This window comes from Dermacentor albipictus, chromosome 4 (genome assembly GCF_038994185.2).
Source record: "Dermacentor albipictus isolate Rhodes 1998 colony chromosome 4, USDA_Dalb.pri_finalv2, whole genome shotgun sequence".
NCBI lineage: Eukaryota > Metazoa > Arthropoda > Arachnida > Ixodida > Ixodidae > Dermacentor > Dermacentor albipictus.
This window is the reverse complement of record NC_091824.1, coordinates 64,860,855-64,874,026: the sequence shown is the minus strand read 5'-3', so window position 1 is coordinate 64,874,026 and position 13,172 is coordinate 64,860,855.

Here is a 13,172-nt window from a genome sequence, read left to right as displayed (position 1 = left end):
TCTCCAAACACAAAACGTTTACCTTTAAACTCACACGCCCAAATTGTTAACTCCATTGTTATCATTATTATTTTAGGCACCTAATTAAACCGCCCGATTCTTGGCCAATCCCCCACTGTGGGTATGTGCCACGGCCACTCAGGACAACAACAACAACAACAACAACAACACAACTCGGACGGTGTGTGGATGGCATGGCGACTGCAGTGGGGTGACGCATACTACGCAGTGTAACAATGACGATAACCACAACGACAACAGGGTGCCAACAGTGACGATAACGACGGCGATGAAGCGTAATGACGACGACAGGGATGAAATGTGAAATGGCTGGGATGGCATGACGATGACAATGTCGACGACGGAGGCGTGGCGACGATGATAGAGTGACAGTGGTGTGACGCAGACGACACCGTGACTACGATAGCCTGACAACGACGGCGTGACGACGATGGCACGTACGTAGAGCCGATAATTGCGGCGTGGTGACAGCGATAAGGCTGCGGCACGACGGCAGCGGTAGGACTACACAGTGTCGACGACTATGCCGCCTCCTCCCCCATTGCGGGTGCTGGCAGCTGTCGTCTTACCGCCTTTAGCTCCATCGCATTTCCGCGGCGTGCTGCTGTTTCTGGTGCACTTTCTCTCCCTCTACTTTCATTCCCTACCCCCTGTGCAGCGCGGTTGAGGTGTCCTCTGCTGAAAGACAGTTACTGCGCTGCACTTTACCCCAACCTTTCCTTCCCATCAACAAGAATCTCCTTCTCGCTCTCTCTTGCCGAGTATACAGCTTCGGCCACTGGGTACGTGCGAGACGCGCGTCTGGTTGACCTTTCTGTCTGTCCTTTTGTTCCTCATCGCATTGCATGTACCACTGAGTACACGCCATTGAGCATGTGCAAATGGGTATGTGGTACCCGAGTAGAGAGAGAGAGATATGAGACGTCGGCCTGAGCTAGCATGCTCTGGCCTGCTACTCTGCACGTGGAAAAAAAGGAAATGGGACAAAGAAGAGTGATGAAAGTTGATGACGAGGGCAGGTAGAATGGATATACACATACACTAGCGCAGCGGTTTCGTTATAACCTCGCGTCTAGTCCGGTGATCTTCATGCAGCCCAGAGCAGACCTTGTAGCCATTGTTGCTACTGCACGGTCCCACATTGCGGACAAAACAGCGCTTTCAGACAATGTTCGCCTGCCAATGACTGCTAGTCCAGAAGCCAGCGTCTTCCGCTGTGATGCGTAGAGAAGGCAGCCGCAGAACAGATGTTAGAGATTTTCAGACACTTGGAAGCGTTCCCTGTTTGGGCTGTCCGCACGGTTGGTAAGATGCACGTAGCGTCGAGTGAAAGCGACGCCCACGTGATTCTGGGCAAGCGTGCTTGCTTGGCAGCGCTCGACTTTAGCCGGAAGGCGAAGTCCTGCCGGCGAGAAGTCCTGCCACATGCCAGAGTCTACTTCCCGCAGGCGCCTTAAATTTACCGATGGTCTGGTTGAGCCCAGTAATCTGCTGTGCAATTTCGCATGAGCGCAGTCAAGAAAGAGTTTACATCAATTCGCGAGCATGGGATCTCTACGTGGAGCTTTTTAGAAACAGCGGTTCTTGCTTCCTCATCCGCTAGCTCACTGCCGGCGAGGCCACAGGGACCAGCTGTTAACTAGAAGGAAACTGAGTGCCCGTTTGTATGCGCAATATCAATTTCCTGTAGGACGTCTAACGCTAGCGTGTAATACTGGCCTTTCCTCGAGAGAGAATCAATCGCTTGAAGTGCCTATTTTGCGTCAGAAAGTATGGTCTACGTACGCGGTGTCAGACAAGAGACAAAACAGACAGCTCCCCGTATTGCAGCATGTTCTGCAGCTGTTGAAAACGATTTGTGGTCCAATCGGTATTGGTGGGATGTGCCCAGCTGAGGGACCACAAAGGCCGTGGTCGAGGTGCACGAAGTAGCGGATCCGTCTGTGTATATATGCACAGAGCCATTGTATAGCCAGCCAAATGGGCCAACGTTAGTTGTTTAAGGCCAGTGGAAGGGACATGCGACTTGTTCAAATTTTAGGTATGTTAAGGTGCACCATTCGTCTATGCAGTGTTCAGGGTGGCACTTCTGAGATGATGGTAGGTGCTAAGCCTGAGGGAGTGATATACCTGTGAGTAGGGAGACATCTTGAGTAGGTGCAGCTTGCATCTTGCATGGTTTCCTTGAACTGAAGACAAGGCATGGCATGTGTATCGAGTCAGCAGTCGACGGTGAGCTCGAAGTGGCTCACAGGACATCTAAACTTCGATTATATATGTCCGTGGTTCTTCTGTGGTGCAGGAAGTCAGTGTACGCCGTGGCAGGCCTAGGCATGTTCGCAGAGCTTGGTCCTAAAGGCTTTCCAACGACCGAAGACCAGTTGAACGTATATTGGAAAGCACAGGCGTACTATATCACAGGTATACCCCACAAACAACGCCTCATATAGCTGCAGAAGACTTTCTTCAGAGGAGCCCAGTCTTAGTCCATCTACAACGCGAGGAACGTGCATAAAACTCGATAGTTTGGTCCGTAGTGCACTGACATACTTCGACCAAGATAGACTGCGACAAATAACGACATATATATATATATATATATACTGCGCGACAGCAGGGATCACTGCTCTGTCAGCGAATATTGGATAACGTGTCATTGATTTCCTTGTGAATGTCATTGCGCACATTTTGTTGTGGAAAGTTGCAGGCCTTGACGGAGCAAGTATGTCGACGTTTTGGTTGTGGCCCGTTGCACTTTAAGTTTGCGCACTGAATATGGGCATGGGCTCATATCCCGAAACGATATTTTCAGTTCTCCAGAATAAGTATCTGTCACTGGGTATGTACAAAGAAACGAATAAGCTGTGAACCGAAGCCGCCGAGTGTCAAGGAAGATGCGAAGATCACAAAATCAGACCAGAACCCGCATTAAACGAGCTGTGTTCAATTGAGAGAAGTGAAAAAAATTCAGCAAAGCCTTTCTCACCATGCCTATCGACAGTAATGCAATTACCATTCAAGCAATTTGAGATTTCTGTTGCTTAGACTATGCGCGACGTAAATTTTTTTTCCGGTATCGGCCCCCTTTGCTATGACACTTACATGTGAAGGTTAATCACGAGCATGTCGGCATGACAATGACTGTGTAACGACGGCGCAGCGGCAACGCTGAAATGACGAAGCAATGACATCGATGAAACGTCAACAGTGGTACGACTACGGTGATATGACGACAATGATATGAAAGTTTTGAAATCATGGTAGTATAACGACGACAGTCGGACGAGGATGGCATAAGGGCAATGGCATGGCGAAGAGTGTATGATGACGATGGCGTAACGGTGACAGTATGCCTACAGCTGGATGACAGAGCTGTAATGACGACAATGACACGATCACATCGGCATGACGACGACAGTATGACAAAGGATTCTTGACAGCGACTGTATGTCGATGAAGTGAAGCAATGAGGACGATGGCATGAGAACGGCCGCTTAATCACAACTGAATGATGATAGCATGATTACGAAAGAATGACGTCGTTTGAACGATGAAGGCGGTATGACGACGACGACATTATGACAATGGGATGATGTGTCCGAGCTGATGACGATGGTTAAGCAATAGCGTGACGACGACGGTACTGGTACGACGACAGCATGGCGAGAACCGGATGACGAAGTTAAAATGGCGGCGATGAAATGACCATGATGGCATCATGACGACAACGCAATATATATGACGTCGGTGGCGTGAAAACGGTGGTATAATCTCAGTCGAATGACGACAGCATGATTACAATGGAATTTCGCCGATCGAATGACGTCCACTGAACTACGAACGCGGTATGACGACGACGGTATGAGGAGCATTTGGCAGAAAGACAAATCAATCAGGTCTGTTGATTTTAGGAAATGAAACTTTATTTGTGAGTAGGGTGGTGTGGCGGTTTTCATTCGTCCCATGTCATGCACTGTGTGCAGCGCTTCACTTAAAGATGAACCGTGATCAGGTAGACGAAATGTTAACCTTGCTTTTTCAAGACAGGTAGCTGACGGATACTCGATCGTGGCACGGCTACCCGTTATAGTTGACGCTCGCTTGTCACTTGGATAAGGGCGGTTCGAAAGGGAGCCTCGTTCAAGAGTGCGAGGTGCGTCTCAGAGTTAGCGATAAGCGAAAAGGGAACACGTTTCGCCTCTCGAAAAAGCACGCAGCTTTTCGTGCATGCACTCTGCCCCTATGTCGTTGGCGCAGTTCGGACATAGTATCTCAGCTCTCTAATCTGTGATTGAGGACAGCTGTCGAATGGCTCGCTATCCCCGTTGGCGTGAGCACAAAGTTGCTCTGCAGACGCCGATATTTGTCATATCGGCGTCTGCAGAGCAACTTTGTGCTCTGCAACGATGACATGGCAACGGTATGAGGACAACGGGTCCACAACGAGTGTACCACGATGATGGCAGAGCGCGCTCGTCAGATGATTTCGGAATGTTTAGGTTGGGTACTAATGTATGTGGCGGTCTACCTATACCGATCTTTTTTCTTTGCCGCAAATACAGCACATACTTATAATTTCGCACAGAGACACATCCGGTTCTCCGTCACAGTCGTCATGTGCAGCATAGTTCGAGTGATTGTAATTGATAAAGTGGACTATCATGAACAAGACTGAAAGTGAAAGCGATACTAGTAAAAGAAGAATTGAAAGGTGGTTCAAGCAGATAGAAACTTGAGCCAATTGGTGCAGCGTTGTTCAGATTGCGGAAGAACAGCGCTTAGATGAAGCAAAAGTATCAGCAACGCAATATGTAGGCCCTTGTTGTCCTTGTGCTTTGTCTAAGCAGAGGTATTCCGAAATCGGAACTACGAAAGATGGTGCCTGAAGTGTGATGCATCTTAGTGTTATTGACTACAAGCTTTGGCATGGCATACAGCTTTTCGTGTTTGCGTGTGTGTTCGCGTGCGTGCATGGGTGCACAGCGGAGGGAACCGCGGCATGGCACCCGCCTACTGCATCCGTCTGCAATACAGTGACACCCATGCATGACGCCCAAACGGCACCCGAGCACAATATTCGCGAACAAAATCTTGGAGTTTTTGAGACTCCGTGAATAAATTGCACTGTTTGCGTGTACGACAGTATACTCGATACGCTCACGTTCACTCAAAGGCAAAGTCTGGTATTAGTTAATGCCCAAAAGGTACGCACGAGGTTTCAAAATGCAATATTTTGCTGACGTTGGAATATTCACAGAGATAACAGAAATATGCCGAAGATTGCATGGAGTCAATTAAAAAAAAAAGAGAAAACTTCCAACCACATAGAACGACAGACAGCTGAGCCAGTTGGTAAGGATTCATTATACAAAAAAGAGGTGAGGCGTGCGGACAAGACACAAGAGTAGAGAAGTGGACAACACGAACGCCGACTATCAACTGAAGGGAGCACTGAGGCGAAAAAAGAAAGAATACACAAAACTCATCTGCGCAAGCTCTGGAATGGTAACACCACGTGTCAGTCGGGTACATGTGCCGGTCTACTTGAGAGATAACTGTTAAGGCCTTCGATCTCTTCCTTACGTAAAGTAATCGAAGGCTGACTCACGCACGCACTTCCACTATTATAGATATACCATGCCCTCTAACATAAGACGCGCATCTTCATTCTTATGCCTGCCGGCTTCATGCCCTAATAGACCAAGGTTAGCTGCGACTGCGATAATAATTTAGATGATTTATGATGTCAACACATACTCTGAACGACTCTTATTTGAGGGTGCACAATGCCTAATCGGTCTCTACCAAGTGTTTGCTTGCCCGGGGCTATTGTTTATTAGTTACGTTCAGGCTCCTGCTGCACTTCTGACGCTGCCACGTGCGCGCTGGGTGAGTCCGGGCAGGAGTGCACGGGACAGGACAGAGCAGCACAGGTTTCGACTGGAAGTGCTGTTAGCAGCTAAAAAACACTGCAAAATCGATGTTTCTTTCTTGACAAAAACAATTTTGAGTGAAGAGACTAAGTAGGTTCCCACAAGCAATCATCTCTCTTCGTCCGGCATGCAAATGGAGCGGCACGTGTCTTCCTGTGGGCCAATCCACCTTCCTACGAGCTAGACCACATTCGGACTCGAACACAGGAAAGAAAGACGAAGGAGAGGCTCAGCGAAGATTCATAAGAAGTCAATTCTCGACACACAGTAGAGTCTATGTCGTTCGAGTTATTAGCATCGGGAAAGCTAGAGATAGCGGGGCTATTATTCGAGGTACGTTCGACTTGCAAGAGCGAAACGCACGAGCGTCATTCTCTCCCTTTTATTATCATTTCTTTCGTTGCTGTGATCGCCTTTGTTCAAACCGCAAGTATGGCCGGCCGTCAAGCATCTACAGGCCGGACACGAATTGATTTGTCGTGTAGTACCTATCTGATTTTGCGCACGTGGCATCAGACGATGGCGAAAGACCGTAGTTCCGTACCGAAAATAAGAGCGACAGCCAAGCGCATGTTCTCTTTCTCGTACAACTGGCATGCTTTCTTGTTCGCGTTTTGCTGCGCAAACTTTACTGAAGAAAGCTAGTAAGCAAAATCTGTCCCATGGTACATAAATAAATTCCATTTTATTCGGGTCAAGCGAACATCTACGATTTTCCATGTCGACATGAAATATGTCCTTTGTCAACTCCGTTAAGAAAGTTATCGCGCCACTTTAAATGGCTATGAGGCAAAGTAGCACGTGATAAGACCATAAGTGAATTATGGATTGGCGAGTGAGGCTCAGGTCAGCCGCGCACGATAACGCGGCTCGTGTGTCGTGTACGTCGTCGGTTATAATATGCTAGTAAGAGTACATACACGTCCTTTGGGTACTACGCTATAAAAATATTTGCATCCTTAAGGGTGGTTTCATGTCGCACTGGTAACAGCCTTGCCGTTAGGGCCTTACAAAAATTTATAGAGGCCGACATCGGAGCTCTAACCAGAGGTCTTATGCCAAAAGACGTAGTGGTCAGTGTATGTGTTTACCGTAGAGAATCAAAAGCGAAAAGACATGACGCAGCTAGCTGGAACGTGAACTTTCAGAGGAACAGATATCAGTTGAAAGAGGTGGAGGTGCACGCTTTTCTTCGAGCATTTATTTTGCCGTTTATTATTGTTATGACAATATGGCATTGATAATTTCTTGACGCAGACGGAACATGGCTGGATAGTTTTGACGTGCAGCGCGTATTTAACAGCTGCTCGCTCTCGATGTGGTAACATCCATTCATACCAATGAATGCGGAAACGAAACTGCAGTTTCGTAAGCGTGAAGGAAAAAAGCACTTTCTTACTCTGTCCTACGCAACTTGAGTAAAAGCTATCGGGGGAAAACCATATGGCACCTGCTTATCTCGCATATTTTTGATACAGCCCGCACGTAGACAGAAGAGCGTGATAACGAGACAATATGCCTAAATGACGTCCTCTGTTTGTCCCATTTCATACCACTTGTGATGAAACATGAAAAAAAATCCGGAAGAACCGATCTCACGATGGCTGTCGACGGTACTGCGTTAGCATTGAACCAATATATCGGCACAACGTATTGCTACTATCGAAACGAGTTATGTATGAGACGTGTACTGCAGCGGAACTACACTTTCGCGCTTCCTTAAGAACGCTCGGCGCCATCTAGCATCACCGCCGCGAAGCCTACGCGTGGCCTCCGAATATATGGCGCGCCGGTGCGTGCGGACGCTTAGAAACGCTTCACGCGGCAAGTGGGCTCCTCTCTTGCACTTATTTCCTAACTTGCCTCAATGTCCTCCTCGTCCGCTTCTCCGTACAGGGTGGAGACATTCTTTGACGAGGCTCTCGCCACCAGAACCGCCATTGCCATGGCCAGGTCGCGTGTCCAGACGTGAACGCTTGCAGCGTTTCGATGGCGTCCCTCGGAGCGGGCGTGAGAATGGCGGCGGTCCTCTTCACCCTGTACGGAGCGGCGGGCGAGGAGGACATTGAGGCACCCTATTATTTCCGGGCACGCTGCGCCATCTAGTTGCGCTGCCGAGAAGTCCGCGTGTTGCCTCCGAGACCAGCAGCGTAGCATGCTGGTGCCTGCGAACGCTGAGAATTGTTCCCTCGCTTGCCGCACACTCAGAGGCATATACTTAGTGACCCAAGTTAATTAAAATTATGGGGCTTTACGTGCCAACACCCTGATCTTATTATGAGGCATGTCGTAGTGGGGGACTCTGGAAATTTGAACTACCTGGGGTTCTTTAACGTGCACCTAAATGTAAGTACACGGGTGTTTTCTCATTTCGCCCCCATTGAAATACGCCGCCGTGGCCGGTATACGATTCCGCGATCTCGTGCTTAGCAGCCCAACACCATAGCCACTAAGCAACCACGACGGGTAGTGACCCAAGTTGCCGACATTTTCATTAAAGAGCAACACATACCCAGTGCATTCACGGCGCAGTTCGCTAAAGCATTGGCGCGAAAGGTTTTCTTTTTTTAAAGCAGCGGCACATACGCAGTGTATTTGTGGCGCAGCCTGCCAATGCGTCGGATTGCTGTCTTTGAGAAAACTTGGTGATGTGGGCTCGATTCCGCTTTGCGTCGGAGAAACTTAAGGGATAGTTTTCGTCGTTGTAGAGCACCACATTCCCCAGTGTCGTACACCTATAGGTGCCCAAGTTAGCGTCCAAGACGTTCATTGAAGAGCGGGACACGCCTCCTCGCGCATACCCAGTCACACAAGTTGGCATCAAAGAGGTTCATTGAAGGTCAGCACAGTCTGAGTGGCACACACCCAGTACTCCAAGTCGGTGTGAAAGCGTTCTTCGAACAGCGGTACCTGCCCATTCCCGCATCTAGACAGTGACGCATGTCAACGTGAAAGAGGATCGTTGAAGGGCGGCGCGTATGTACACATTGCCACGTACTCGACTGAGTAGCAGGCTAGAGCGCACTAGCTGGGGTCGACAACTCTGTCTTTCCTATCAATGAAATATATCTATCTATCTACATACTCCGTGACCCAAGTTAGTCCGACGGTAGATTTCGAGCCCTGTTACCTCAGCGCAGTTGTCCAATGCGCTAGCCACAAGACCACTGACAACCCAGTGACCAAGGTACGCGGAAGAATGGTTATATATATATATATATATATATATATATATATATATATATATATATATATATATATATATATATATATATATATATACATATATATATAGCTCCAGGAAAATGCGTGAAATACCCTATGAATGTTAACGCATTAAAAAAACGCCAATGTAAATTTTCACCATCCGATGAACAATAGAGTGGGACAAACTAAAACGTAAAGAGATAGCTGATTCCAAACTTCCTCAATAGCTCTGGTCATGGATCATGCGTGCGCTGAACACAGTCGTTGTTTGACCTTGACAGACTGCTGCAATTGAAATGTCATAGGTGTCCTCCAGATACCGCACTCTAACCTGACTTGACCGAGTCCTGGCGGTAAATCTTTGTCTTGCCTACTTTAAATGCGTAGCGGTTAACACAGTAAGTTAACACAGTTAACTCAAAGCGTCGATCCCTCGTGAGCGCAACAAATAATAAATTATATCATCCTTCACTGCGACCGATAAGAAACGCGCACGCTGTGCAGCACAGCTTCGGACGTGAAGCGGGATGCATGGTACATAAAAGAAACCGTAGATGGTACCACACACAACTCGGACGCATGCGCCAGCACCATGACCATGCCACCACAAACGCCGTTATCATTCGACGAAATAAGAGTGATCAGAAGGTAAGATTATTTCCTTTCCCTTCCTTCCCCTTCATTCTCCTTCATTTCCCTTCATTCCTAGAGAAGTGACAGCGGAGGACCAGGCTCGACCCGTTGTTGAATGTGGAGAAGCACAGAACGGAGAAGGATGGACTGGCCGATTTAAGTGTGCGCGGGCAGGTTTTGGCGACATGGACATTGAGTGGCCTTTAACGAGTGACATTGAGTGGCCTTTAACGAGGGATGACTGGAGCACGCGAGAACGCATGGCCACACCACGTTACAAACACCTCTTCCTGGTTCGGTTACGTATACATCGTCCAGCTTCGGGTCCGAAACGGCGCCGCTCCTTGCGTGCGTTTTTAACTGGACTGATTGCAATGTGATCAAAATACAGATTATTTTAGCTGTTGAGGATTTGAGAATTTGTACCGCAATTTGGAGTCGACACGACATAAAAACTTTTTTTTTTTGCGTAGCTTCAACCCCAAGAGAGAAACGAAGAGGGAAAGGTAGGGAGGTTAACCAAGGACCTGCCCGGTTGGCTATCCTACACATGGGGACGTGGGAAAAGGGAAGAAAAGGCAAGGAGAAAAAAAAAGGAACAGTCAGTCATTTTCAGTCAGTCGCAGAGGAACCTCCACTGTCAAAAGTGTTCATACAGTCCAGTGTCCTTCGAGAGACGCAGAAGGGCGTTTGTGGCCTTTCGCATGCAAGCATGCATAGGCCATGGCCCAAGGATCTTTTCTTCTGAGAGCGATCTGTTGTCTCGAAGATTGAGTTTCGCTTGTGAAGTACATCGTTGAGTGCCATAGGACGGGCAGTGACACAGAAGGTGCTCTAGAGTCTAATCGCACGCCGACAAATTGCACGCTGCACTGTTGGCCATATGAGGAATGAACAGGAATATAAATGCGACGCCTAACCGTATGCGACACAGTAAAGTTCTTTCGCGACGTGAGAGTCCAGGTGAAAGGCGAAGTCGCAAGTTAGGGTCAAGAGAGTGCAAGCGTGAGTTGGTGAAACCCAGTGAATTCCATCGTAGAAATGTGATGTGGCGGGCAAGGGATTGAAGTTGTCGCGCAGCATCAGTCCTTGAAAGTGGTATAGGAATCCGCTGATGTTTTTGGAGAGTCGGACGCACAGATTTGTGTGCGCTGTCGTTGCCGACTATTGCGAAATGGCTTGGCAACCATAGAAATACAATGTCGTGGCCTTTCTCGAGCGCGTGATTATGAGTGTGCCGTATTTCGTACGCTAGCAGCTCGTGCAACCCATGGACGTAGGGCAAACTGCAGAGTTTGTAGGGCCGCTTTGGAATCGCAGAAGATGGCCAAACAGTTTGGTGGCTGCTGGAGCACGTACTTGAGTGCACCTTGAAAAGCCGCAAGTTCTGCTCCTGTCGACGTTGTATTGTGCACAATGAAAGTGAGATGGAATATTTTAATGCGACTACTCCTGTGGGTATACAGCCTTTGAGTTAGCGATCTATGACAAGAAATATAAAGGTAAATTACAAGGAGCAAAAGAGGTGCTACGCGTCTTTGGCGTCACAAAAAGGCGTCAGAAGTACGTGTACCACGGCGTACTATCTCAGGAGTGCTTAGTAGAAGCGCTAGCCTTCTCTGCCGTTCACATAATCCTTTCTTCTATTTATCATTGCTCTTCTCAATGGTGTAAACTATAATTGATGGCGAGTACATAATTTATTGACTGCCTGTCAGACGAACCGGAATGAGGAGGCTTGTTTACGCTGCGAATTATTTGTCAGGTGCGCGTAAAGTATGGCATAAAAATAACCAGCACAGAACAAGACGCTGCCTCGATTAATTTAACATTTCTCGAGACGCGCGAGGGATGGATGCATAATCAAGCGCCGTAGCGAGCATCGCTTCGGCGTCGCATGCATCACGAAAATGGCGTCGCTTCCTTCCGGCGTCGCCCGCGTTTTGAGTGGCGTGTTCATCTGACATTGATGCCGGGCTCAGATTACAAGTTGTCACTTCTCGCGAGCAACAGACAGCATTGAGAAGAGGACGCCCCTTGTGACGGCGGTGGCAGCGGTGGTGGTGGTGGTGGTTGAGGGGGGGGGGAGGAGGGGGTGGCGATCGGGCAAGCCGCGAACCTGACGTTTCCGGATGCGCGTAGCGCGAACCAACAAGCATGGCAGCGACGAACTGCTTGGCGGGTCCCGCGCGGTCTTTCAAAAGGAGAGACGCCCGAGGGGTCGCTGAGACGTTCGTCGGTGCATTAATAAGAGCCATGGAGATACGTCGGCGTGGACACGAGGTCGATGTGCAGTCTCGTCCAGCAACTGTATACGCAGAGACGGAGCGGGTAACGGTGGGGGGGAGGGGGGGGGGCGTGGGCTCGCCGCCCCGGCCACGCGCGGCTCCCTTGGCTTTGCGGACGTCGACTCGCCGGAGAGACCGGAGTGAATAATGGAGACCGTAGGGGGTCGGCCGGATGCCCATGCAAGGATTATCGGCTCCCTTGAAGCCTATCGCTCATAACCCACGGTTTCCGAGGGTAACGCGCTGCTCCTCTCCGCGCATTGACGGGCGGGGAGCTGGCGACTGCTGATTCGGATTCGGCGACTCCCCGCGACCGGCGCCGCTGGCCCGCTCGTTTGGCGAACTGAGGGCGGCTATTTCTCTGCGTTAATGTTTGTCCTTCGTATCGTCGAGTCACGCCTTTCTCGGGATTCCTTTCGCAGGGAAATGGCTCGCGCGAGGAGCGCCTCGGGGCGAGTTCTTTCGTATGTTTTGGCCGCGGCCAGTCGTCTGTAGCTATGCAGCCACTATAGTGTATCCGCTCGCCGTCGGAGTGCCAGCGAGTGAGCTCTGGGACCTTCGTTCTCCGATTAGACATTCAGAGAAGCGAATAACTGCCGTATGCGGACGTTCAGAGTGTCTTGTAGGGCTATGGAATTGTAATGAACGTGTCCGCAGTCAGTAGCCGTTACCCGTGAATTATTTCTTGATGCAGGAAAAACAGAAACCGTACTTCGAGTCGCAATAATAACTTCAGTTGCCTGTAATTAAATCGCATGCGTTGCATGTGTAACCTCATCCCTATTTTTTCTAAATTTATTCTCAGTTGCGTTCGTAGTTCTCCTAGGGCAGTAGGATAAATTCTGGGTTGTGAGAAAAAAAGCACACCTATAATGCTCCGGGTTACTTATATGCGTAATTTACTGCTGAGGCCGTGGTTTGTGCACGACATTTGAACTTTGAATACATAATATCCATAACTAACTACAATTTTAAACAAACAAAAACAAGGTACCTCATTTAGTTTCCGAAGGCACCCAGGAAACCTACTACGAGCTTTGTATAAAGCATGAAAAAAAAACGACAAGGGCTTAATAATTATTTGGTACAC